The sequence below is a fragment of the Arachis stenosperma genome, chromosome 7 (assembly GCF_014773155.1).
Source record: "Arachis stenosperma cultivar V10309 chromosome 7, arast.V10309.gnm1.PFL2, whole genome shotgun sequence".
Taxonomy (NCBI): domain Eukaryota; kingdom Viridiplantae; phylum Streptophyta; class Magnoliopsida; order Fabales; family Fabaceae; genus Arachis; species Arachis stenosperma.
This window is the reverse complement of record NC_080383.1, coordinates 39,651,863-39,662,861: the sequence shown is the minus strand read 5'-3', so window position 1 is coordinate 39,662,861 and position 10,999 is coordinate 39,651,863. Positions and strand designations below refer to the sequence as shown.

The window sequence follows — 10,999 nt, the reverse complement described above, 5'->3', positions numbered from 1 at the left end:
TTGCAATAGCTTCCACCCATTTGGATACATAATCCACTGCCACCAGAATATAAGTGTTTGAGTATGATGGTGGGAAAGGTCCCATGTAGTCAATACCCCATACATCAAACAACTCAATCTCTAAGATTTCTTGTTGAGGCATGGCATAACTGTGAGGCAGATTACCAGATCTTTGGCAACTGTCACAATTAAGTACAAACACTCGAGAATCTTTATAGAGAGTAGGCCAGTAGAAGCCACATTGGAGGACTCTTGTGGCTGTTCGCTCACTTCCAAAATGTCCTCCATACTGGGATTCATGGCAGTGCCATAGGATCTTCTGCGCTTCTTCTTTAGGCACACATCTACGGATTACTCCGTCTGCACATCTCTTAAAGAGATATGGCTCATCCCAAAGATAATACTTTGCATCCGTAATCAGCTTCTTTGATTGCCGCCTACTGTATTCTTTGGGTATGAATCTCACTGCCTTGTAGTTTGCAATATCTGCAAACCATGGCACTTCTTGGATGGTAAAGAGTTGCTCATCCGGAAAGTTTTTAGAGATCTCAGTAAGAGGGAAGGACGCCCCTTCTACTGGTTCTATTCGGGACAGGTGATCTGCTACCTGATTCTCTGTCCCTTTTCTGTCTCTTATTTCTATATCAAACTCTTGCAGAAGCAACACCCATCTTATAAGTCTGGGTTTTGAATCCTGCTTTGTGAGTAGATATTTAAGAGCAGCATGATCAGTGTACACAATCACTTTTGATCCTACTAAATAGGATCTGAATTTGTCAATGGCGTAAACCACTGCAAGTAGCTCTTTTTCTATGGTTGTGTAGTTCTTCTGTGCGTCATTTAGAACACGACTGGCATAGTAAATGACGTGTAGAAGCTTGTCATGCCTTTGTCCCAACACTGCACCAATGGCATGGTCACTGGCATCACACATTAGTTCAAATGGCAATGTCCAGTTTGGTGCAAAAATGATTGGTGCTGTGACCAATTTAGCTTTTAGAGTCTCAAATGCCTGCAGACACTCCTTATCAAAGACAAATGGCATGCCAGCAGCTAGCAGGTTGCTCAGAGGTTTGGCAATTTTTGAAAAATCCTTTATAAACCTCCTATAGAATCCTGCATGCCCTAGAAAGCTTCTGATTGCCTTAACATTGGAAGGTGGTGGTAATTTTTCAATTACTTCTACCTTAGCTTGATCCACCTCTATTCCCTTGTTTGAAATTTTGTGCCCAAGGATAATTCCTTCAGTCACCATAAAGTGACATTTCTCCCAGTTTAAAACCAGGTTAGTCTCTTGGCATCTCTTTAGAACAAGTGCTAGATGGTCAAGACAGGAGTTGAATGAGTCTCCAAATACTGAAAAGTCATCCATGAAGACTTCCAGAAATTTTTCCACCATATCAGAGAAAATTGAAAGCATGCACCTCTGAAAGGTTGCAGGTGCATTGCACAGGCCAAATGGCATCCTTCTGTATGCAAATACTCCAGATGGACATGTGAATGCCATTTTCTCTTGATCCTGGGGATCTACTGCAATTTGATTATAACCTGAATATCCATCCAGGAAGCAGTAGTATTCATGACCTGCTAGTCTTTCTAGCATCTGGTCTATGAATGGTAAAGGAAAATGATCCTTTTTGGTGGCTGTATTGAGCCTTCTATAATCAATACACATACGCCACCCTGTAACTGTTCTTGTAGGAACCACTTCATTTCTTTCATTGTGAACCACTGTCATGCCACCTTTCTTAGGGACAACTTGGACAGGGCTTACCAAGGGGCTGTCAGAAATAGGATAAATAATCCCAGCCTCTAGTAATTTAGTGACCTCCTTCTGCACCACTTCCTTCATGGCTGGATTCAGCCGCCTTTGTGATTGGACCACTGGCTTGGCATCACCCTCCAATAGGATCTTGTGCATGCATCTAGCTGGGCTAATGCCCTTAAGATCACTGATGGACCACCCAAGAGCTGTCTTGTGTGTCCTTAGCACTTGAATTAGTGCTTCCTCTTCCTGTGGCTCTAAGGTAGAGCTTATGATTACAGGAAAGGTATCACCTTCTCCCAGAAATGCATATTTCAGGGATGGTGGTAATGGTTTGAGCTCGGGTTTGGGAGGTTTCTCCTCTTCCTGAGGGATTTTCAGAGGTTTTATTATTCTCTCTGATTCCTCCAAATCAGGCTGAACATCTTTAAAGATGTCCTCTAGCTCTGATTCGAGACTCTCAGCCATATTGACCTCTCTTACCAGAGAGTCAATGATATCAACACACTGCAGTCATTTGGGGTGTCTGGATGTTGCATGGCTTTGACAATATTCAACTTGAACTCCTCCTCATTGACTCTCAGGGTTACTTCCCCTTTTTGGACGTCAATGAGGGTTCGGCCAGTTGCTAGGAAAGGTCTTCCTAGAATGAGAGTTGCACTCTTGTGCTCCTCCATTTCCAGCACCACAAAGTCAGTAGGAAAGGCAAATGGCCCAACCTTGACAATCATGTCTTCAATCACGCCTGATGGGTATTTAATGGAGCCATCAGCAAGTTGAAGACATATCCGGGTTGGTTTGACCTCTTCAGTCAAACCAAGCTTTGTGATAATAGATGCAGGTATTAGGTTGATACTTGCCCCAAGGTCACACAGAGCTTGCTTGGTGCAATTACCCTCTAATGTGCATGGTATCATGAAGCTCCCGGGATCTTTAAGCTTCTCAGGTAAGCTTTTCAGAATGACTGCACTGCATTCTTCAGTGAGGTAAACTTTTTCAGTCTCCCTCCAATCCTTCTTATGACTTAAGATCTCTTTCATGAACTTAGCATAAGAGGGTATTTGCTCATGTGCTTCTGCAAACGGATTCTTTATTTTAAGTGTCCTGAGATAGTCTGCAAAGCGGGCAAATTTCTTATCCTGTTTTGCTTGGCGGAGTTTTTGAGGATAAGGCATTTTGGCTTTATATTCCTCAACCTTAGTTGCTGCAGGTTTATTACCTACAGAAGTGGGTTGGGAAGCCTTTTTAGAAGGGTTGTTATCAGCACTTGTATGTGACTGATCACTCACTGGCATTTGAATGCCAGGGGTGGAAGCTGGAGTGGCGTTAGACGCCAACTCCTTATCTGTTACTGGCGTCTGAACGCCAGAACTGTGCTCCCTTTGGGCGTTCAACGCCGGATTCATGCTTGTTTCTGGCGTTGAATGCCAGGAATGAGCATGGTCTGGGCGTTCAGCGCCAGCATTATTCCTCTCTGGGCTCTGATTGTCCTCAGAGGGATGTTGAGTAGCCATTTGTTCATTTCTTGGCTTCCTGCTGCTTTGAAGTGAGGTATTTAATGTTTTTCCACTTCTTAGTTGAACTGCTTGGCATTATTCTATTATTTGTTTTGACAGTTGCTTTTCTGTTTGCTTTAACTGTACTTCCATATTCCTGTTAGCCATTCTTGTTTCCTGTAGTATTTCCTTGAATTCAGCTAGCTGCTGAGTTAGAAAGTCTAATTGCTGATTGAATTCATTAGCCTGATCTACAGGACTGAGTTCAGCAGTTACTGTTTTAGCTTCTTCTTTCATGGAAGATTCACTGCTTAGGTACAGATGCTGATTTCTGGCAACTGTATCAATGAGTTCTTGGGCTTCTTCAATTGTTTTTCTCATTTGTATAGATCCACCAGCTGAGTGATCTAGAGAAATCTGAGCTTTTTCTGTAAGCCCATAGTAGAAGATGTCTAATTGCACCCACTCTGAAAATATTTCAGAGGGGCATTTTCTCAGCATCTCTCTGTATCTCTCCCAAGCATCATAAAGGGATTCATTATCTCCTTGTTTGAAGCCTTGGATGCTCAGCCTTAGCTGTGTCATCCGTTTTAGAGGAAAATAGTGATTCAGGAATTTTTCTGACAGTTGTTTCCATGTCTTTATGCTGTTCTTAGGTTGGTTATTTAACCACCTCTTAGCTTGATCTTTTACAGCAAATGGAAACAGTAATAATCTGTAGATATCCTGATCTACTTTCTTATCATGCACTGTGTCAGCAATTTGTAAAAATTGTGCCAAAAACTCTGTAGGTTCTTCATGTGGAAGACCGGAATACTGGCAGCTTTGCTGCACCATGATAATGAGCTGAGGATTCAACTCAAAGCTACTAACTCTAATGGAGGGTATACAGATACTACTCCCATATGAAGCAGTAGTGGGGTTAGCATATGACCCCAGAGTCCTCCTGGACTGTTCATTTCCACTTAATTCCATGATAGAACAAGGGAGATGATATGTATGTTGATATTGTCTATTTTATTATAAGAATAATCTTTGAAATAATAAAATAAAACAAAAAACGAAATAAAAATAAAATAAATAAAGAAAGAAAATTAAAAATTAAAAATTTGAAAACTTTTATGAAGATTTTCGAAAATTTGAGGAGAGAGAGAAAGTGGTTCGGATATTTTTAAAAAAGATTTTTTTTTTGAAACTTAAAAAGATAAGAATTGAAAAATTTTGAAATTGAAATCTGAATTTTTATCTAGAAATTTCGAAAATATAGTTTATAATTAGTTAGAAAAGATATTTATTTTTTTTTTGAATTTTGAATTTTATGATGAAAGAGAAAAACACATAAAAGACACAAGACTTAAAATTTTTAGATCTAATACTCCTTATTTTCGAAAATTTTGGAGAGAAAACACCAAGGAACACCAAACTTAAAAATTTTAAGATCAAAACACAAGAAAGACTCAAGAACACCTTGAAGATTCACAAGAATACCAAGAACAAAAGAGAGAACACCAAACTTAAAATTTTTAGAAAACCAAGATAAATTTTCGAAAATTAAAGCAAGATCAACAAGAAAACACCAAACTTAAAGTTTGGTACAAGATTAACTTAAGAAAATTTATTTTTGAAAAAAGATTTTTAAAAAGAAGATGCCCAATTGCCAAGAACATAAGCCAACGCTATAACCAACTGAGCTAAATATGTAACGTATTTTAAAGATGTATTATTTTTATGGATAAAAGTATAATTTTTGAAAGTTAATGTTTTGAAAAAGCACAAGAAAAACAAGAAAAGACACAAAACAAGAAAAACTCAAGATCAAACAAGAAAAATAAACAAGAACAACTTGAAGATCAATGAAGAACAAAGGACACAAATTCGAAAAGTTAAAGAAAAATATAAAATATGCAATTAACACCAAACTTTGAATAGGACACTAAACTCACGAAAAAAAATTAAAAATTAATAAAGAAAAATAATATTTTTGAAAAAAAATTTTTTTTGAAAAGAAATTATCCTATCAGAATTTAATGACTCTATAGCAAAAAAATAAATTATTCCTAATCTAAGAAACAAAATAAACCTTTAGTTGTTCAAACTCGAATAATCCCCGGCAACGGTGCCAAAAACTTGGTGCACGAAATTGAAAATCACAATTCTTGACAATTCCGCACAACTAACCAGCAAGTGCACTAGGTCGTCTAAGTAATACCTTACGTGAGTAAGGGTCGATCCCACGGAGATTATTGGTTTGAAGCAATCTATGTTTATTTTATTAATCTTAGTCAGGATGTCAATAAGGTTATTTGGATTTAATTGTAAGAAGTAAAAGTGTTTGGAATAAGTAATTGTTACTTTATTAATGAAGAACATGTTGGGGTTTTGGAGATGCTTTGTCCTCTGACTTCAACTCTTCCTTGAAATCCTTTTCCACATGCAAGGCTCCTTCCATGGCAAGCTGTATGTAGGATGTCACCGTTGTCAGTGGCTACCTCCCATCCTCTCAGTGAAAATGGTCTAGATGCTCTGTCACAGCACGGCTAATGATGAGCGGATAATTTGTACCCTTTTTGGCATTGTTTTTAGTATGTTTTTAGTAGTTTTAGTTGAGTTCTTAGTATATTTTTATTAGTTTTTAGCTAAAATTCACTTTTCTAGACTTTACTATGAGTTTGTGTGTTTTTCTGTGATTTCAGGTATTTTCTGGCTGAAATTGAGGGATCTGAGCAAAAATCTGATTCAGAGACTGAAAAGGACTGCAGATGCTGTTGGATTCTGACCTCCCTGCACTCGAAGTGGATTTTCTGGAGCTACAGAAGCCCAATTGGCGCGCTCTCAACGGCGTTGAAAAGTAGACATCCTGGGCTTTCCAGAAATATATGATAGTTTATACTTTGCCCAAGATTTGATGGCCCAAACCGGCGTTCAAAGTCACCTACAGAAATTCCAGCGTTAAACGCCGGAACTGGCACCTAAATGGGAGTTAAACGCCCAAACTGGCACCAAAGCTGGCGTTTAACTCCAAGAAGAGTCTCTACACGAAAATGCTTCATTGCTCAGCCCAAGCACACACCAAGTGGGCCCGGAAGTGGATTTTTATGTCATTTACTCATCTTTGTACACCTTAGGCTACTAGTTTTCTATAAGTAGGACCTTTTACTATTGTATTTTCATCTTGGTTCTTCTGGTTCCCTCTCTGGGGCCGAAACCAATGATCACTTTTGTTCTTATGTATTTTCAATGGTGGAGTTTCTACACACCATAGATTAAGGTGTGGAGCTCTGCTGTACCTCGAGTATTAATGCAATTACTATTGTTCTTCTATTCAATTCCGCTTGTTCTTGTTCCAAGATATCACTTGTTCTTCAACTTGATGAATGTGATGATCCGTGACACTCATCATCATTCTCACTCATGAACAAGGTGACTGACAACCACTCTTGTTCTACAAGCATATGAGGCTTAGTGAATATCTCTTGGATTCTTGATAACACGATGCATGGTTGATCGCCTGACAACCGAGTGCTCGCCTGACAAACGAGCCAGCCATTCCGTGAGATCAGAGTCTTCGTGGTATAGGCGAGAACTGATGGCGGCATTCAAGAGAATCCGGAAGGTCTAACCTTGTCTGTGGTATTCTGAGTAGGATTCAATGATTGAATGACTGTGACGTGCTTCAAACTCCTAGCAGGCGGGGCGTTAGTGACAGACGCAAAAGGATCGATGGATTTTATTCCGGCCTGACCGAGAACTGACAGCTGATTAGCCATATGCTGTGACAGAGCATGGGAACATTTTCACTGAGAGGATGGGAGGTAGCCACTGACAATGGTGAAACCCTACATGAGCTTGCCATGGAAAGGAGTAAGAAGGATTGGATGAAGACAGTAGGAAAGCAGAGAGACGGAAGGGAAGGCATCTTCATTCGCTTATCTGAAGCTCTCACCAATGATATACATAAGTATCTGTATCTTTATCTTTATGCTTTATTCGTTTATCACTATACCCATTTGAGTTTGCCTGACTGAGATTTACAAGGTGACCATAGCTTGCTTCATACCACCAATCTCCGTGGGATCGACCCTTACTCACGTAAGGTATTACTTGGACGACCCAGTGCACTTGCTGGTTAGTTGTGCGAAGTTGTAGTGATCACAATTTTGTGCACCAAGTTTTTGGCGCCGTTGCCGGGGATTGTTTGTGTATGAACAATTGACGGTTCATCTTGTTGCTTAGATTAGGTATTTTTTCTTCAGAGTTCTTAAGAATGAATTCTAGTGTTTCAAGGTGATATTTTTATCATCACCAAAGCTGATTGATTCTTATCAATTTAGCTCTTGAATGCAATGTCCTGCTGAAGCTTGGCTAGCTATGTCTAATTCCTTTAGACTAAAGCTTTAGACTAACATTGCATGATTCCTGGAATTCTCATTAAGAATTTTGATACCTTTATTTTCCTTTTCACTTAATTTTCGAAAAAGCACAAAAAAAAAAATTACAAAATCATAAAATCCAAAAATATTTCTTGTTTGAGTCTAGAGTCTCGTCTTAAGTTTAGTGTCAATTGCATGTTTCTGTTCTTATTACATTCATGCATGTGTCCTCATTGATCTTCAAGTTGTTCTTGATGATTTCCTTGTTTTGATCTTTGAATTCTATTGACTTGAGTGTTTTGTTATATGCATTCTCATTTTGTTAGTGTCAATGGTATACAAACTGCTAAGTTTGGTGTCTTGCATGCATTGTTATTTGATTTTAAGTGCATTTTGATTATTCCTTATTATTAAAAATCCAAAAATATTTCTAATTTGTGTCTTATCAAGTCAATAATACAGAGAATTGAAGATTCAGAACATACAGCAGAGGAATTATACAGAAAAAGCTGGGCATTCAAAAAATGCCCAGTGAAGAAGACAGACTGGCGTTTAAACGCCAGCCAGGGTGCCTGGCTGGGCGTTTAACGCCCAAAAGGGTAGTAGTTTGGGCGTTAAACGCCAGAATGTGCACCATTCTGGGCGTTTAACGCCAGGATGGCACAAGAGGGAAGATTTTGTTTTCAAATCAAATTTTTTTCAAGTTTTCAAAGTTTTTCAAAATCAAATCTTTTTCAAATCAAATATTTTCAATCAAATGTTTTCAAAATCAATTTCTTTCCTTTTTCAAAGATACTTACTAACAATTAATGATTTGATTGAACATCTCAAGAATATTGCCTTTTCTGTTGAGAAATGTTTAATGTTTGAATCATATCTTTTCTTGTTAGGCAAGTCATTAATTTTTAAAAATCATATCTTTTAAAATTGTTTTCAAATCATATCTTTTAAAATTGTTTTCAAAACATAACTTTTCAATCAAATCTTTTTAATCACATCTTTTTCAAAATAGTTTTCAATCAAATCTTTTTAACTTCTAATTTCAAAATCTTTTTCAAAAATCACTTGATTTCTTTCCCACTTTTATTTTCGAAAATCAATTAGTGTTTTTCAAAATGTTTTCAAAATCTTTTACTTAATTTTCGAAAATTACTTCCCTTCTTTTCACATCCTTCTATTTATGGACTAACACTATCCCTTAATGCAAAATTCGAACTCCATCTTCTTTGATAAGTTCGAATTTTCTACCTCTGTCTTCCATTTTTCTTTTCCTCTGACACCTCAAGGAATCTCTATACTGTGACATAGAGGATTCCATATTTTCTTGTTCTCTTCTCCTTCATATGAGCAGGAACAAAGACAAAGGCATTCTTGTTGAAGCTGACCCTGAACCTAAAAGGACCTTGAAGCGAAAGCTAAGAGAAGCTAAGGCACAACTCTCTGTTGAGGACCTGACCGAATTCTTCAAAGAAGAAGAACCCATGACAGACAAAAATAATAACAATGCCAACAATGCAAGAAAGGTGCTGGGTGACTTTACTGCACCTACTCCCGACTTCTATGGGAGAAGCATCTCTATCTCTGCCATTGGAGCAAACAACTTTGAGCTTAAGCCTCAATTAGTTTCTCTAATGCAACAGAATTGCAAGTTCCATGGACTTCCATTGGAAGATCCTCATCAGTTCTTAGCTGAATTCTTGCAAATCTGTGACACAGTCAAGACTAATGGGGTTGACCCTGAGGTCTACAGACTGATGCTATTCCCTTTTGCTGTAAGAGACAGAGCTAGAATATGGTTGGACTCTCAACCTAAAGAAAGCCTGGACTCTTGGGAAAAGCTAGTCAATGCCTTCTTGGCAAAGTTCTTTCCACCTCAAAAATTGAGTAAGCTTAGAGTGGAAGTCTAAACCTTCAGACAGAAGGATGGTGAATCCCTCTATGAAGCTTGGGAAAGATACAAACAATTAATCAGAAAATGTCCCTCAGACATGCTTTCTAAATGGAGCATCATAGGTATTTTCTATGATGGTCTCTCTGAACTATCCAAGATGTCTTTGGATAGCTCTGCTGGAGGATCTCTTCATCTGAAGAAGACGCCTACAGAAGCTCAAGAGCTAATTGAAATGGTTGCAAATAACCAATTCATGTACACTTCTGAAAGGAATCCTGTGAACAATGGGACTAATCAGAAGAAAGGAGTTCTTGAGATTGATACTCTGAATGCCATATTGGCTCAGAATAAAATATTGACTCAACAAGTCAATTTGATTTCTCAAAGTCTGTCTGGAATGCAAAATGCACCAAGCAGTACTAAGGATGCTTCATCTGTAGAAGAAGCCTATGATCCTGAGAACCCTTCAATGGAAGAGGTGAATTACCTAGGAGAACCCTATGGAAACACCTATAATTCTTCATGGAGAAATCACCCAAATTTCTCATGGAAGAATCAAGAGAGACCTCAACAAGGTTTCAACAACAATAATGGTGGAAAAAACAGGTTTAGCAATGGCAAGCCTTTTCCATCATCTTCTCAGCAACAGACAGAGAACTCTAAGCAGAACCCCTCTGACTTAGCAACCATGGTCTCTGATCTAATCAAGACCGCTCAAAGTCTCATGACTGAAACAAGGTCCTCCATTAGGAATTTGGAGGCACAAGTGGGACAGCTGAGCAAGAAAATTACTGAACTCCCTCCAAGTACTCTTCCAAGCAATACAGAAGAAAATCCAAAAGGAGAGTGCAAGGCCATCAACATGGCCGAATTTGGAGAGGAGGAAGAAGCAATGAACGCCACTGAGGAAGACCTCAATGGGCGTGCACTGACCTCCACTGAGTTCCCCAATGAGGAACCATGGGAATCTGAGGCTCAAAATGAGACCATAGAGATTCCATTGGATTTACTTCTGCCATTCATGAGCTCTGATGAGTATTCTTCCTCTGAAGAGGATGAGTATATCACTGAAAAGCAAGTTGCTAAAGACCTTGGAGCAATCATGAAGCTAAATGACAAGTTATTTGGAAATGAGACTTGGGAGGATGAACCTCCTTTGCTCACCAAAGAGCTGGATGACTTGTCTAGGCAGAAATTACCTCAAAAGAGACAAGATCCTGGGAAGTTTTCAATACCTTGTACCATAGGCACCATGACCTTCAAGAAGGCCCTGTGTGACTTAGGGTCAAGTGTGAACCTCATGCCTCTCTCTGTAATGGAGAAGCTAGGGATCTTTGAGGTACAAGCTGCAAGAATCTCACTAGAGATGGCAGACAACTCAAGAAAACAAGCTCATGGACTTGTGGAGAATGTTTTGGTAAAAGTTGAAGACCATTACATCCCTACTGATTTCATAGTCCTAGAGACTGGGAAGTGC

General features: G+C 38.8%; 1 non-coding gene across 1 annotated transcript; it reads right to left on the bottom strand.

The window, feature by feature from the left end:
• Positions 1-9,517: 9,517 nt before the first annotated feature.
• On the bottom strand, positions 9,518-9,625 carry LOC130943062 (small nucleolar RNA R71). Its single transcript, XR_009071598.1, has one exon. It is a non-coding gene; the product is annotated as a small nucleolar RNA R71 (small nucleolar RNA).
• Positions 9,626-10,999: the final 1,374 nt, after the last annotated feature.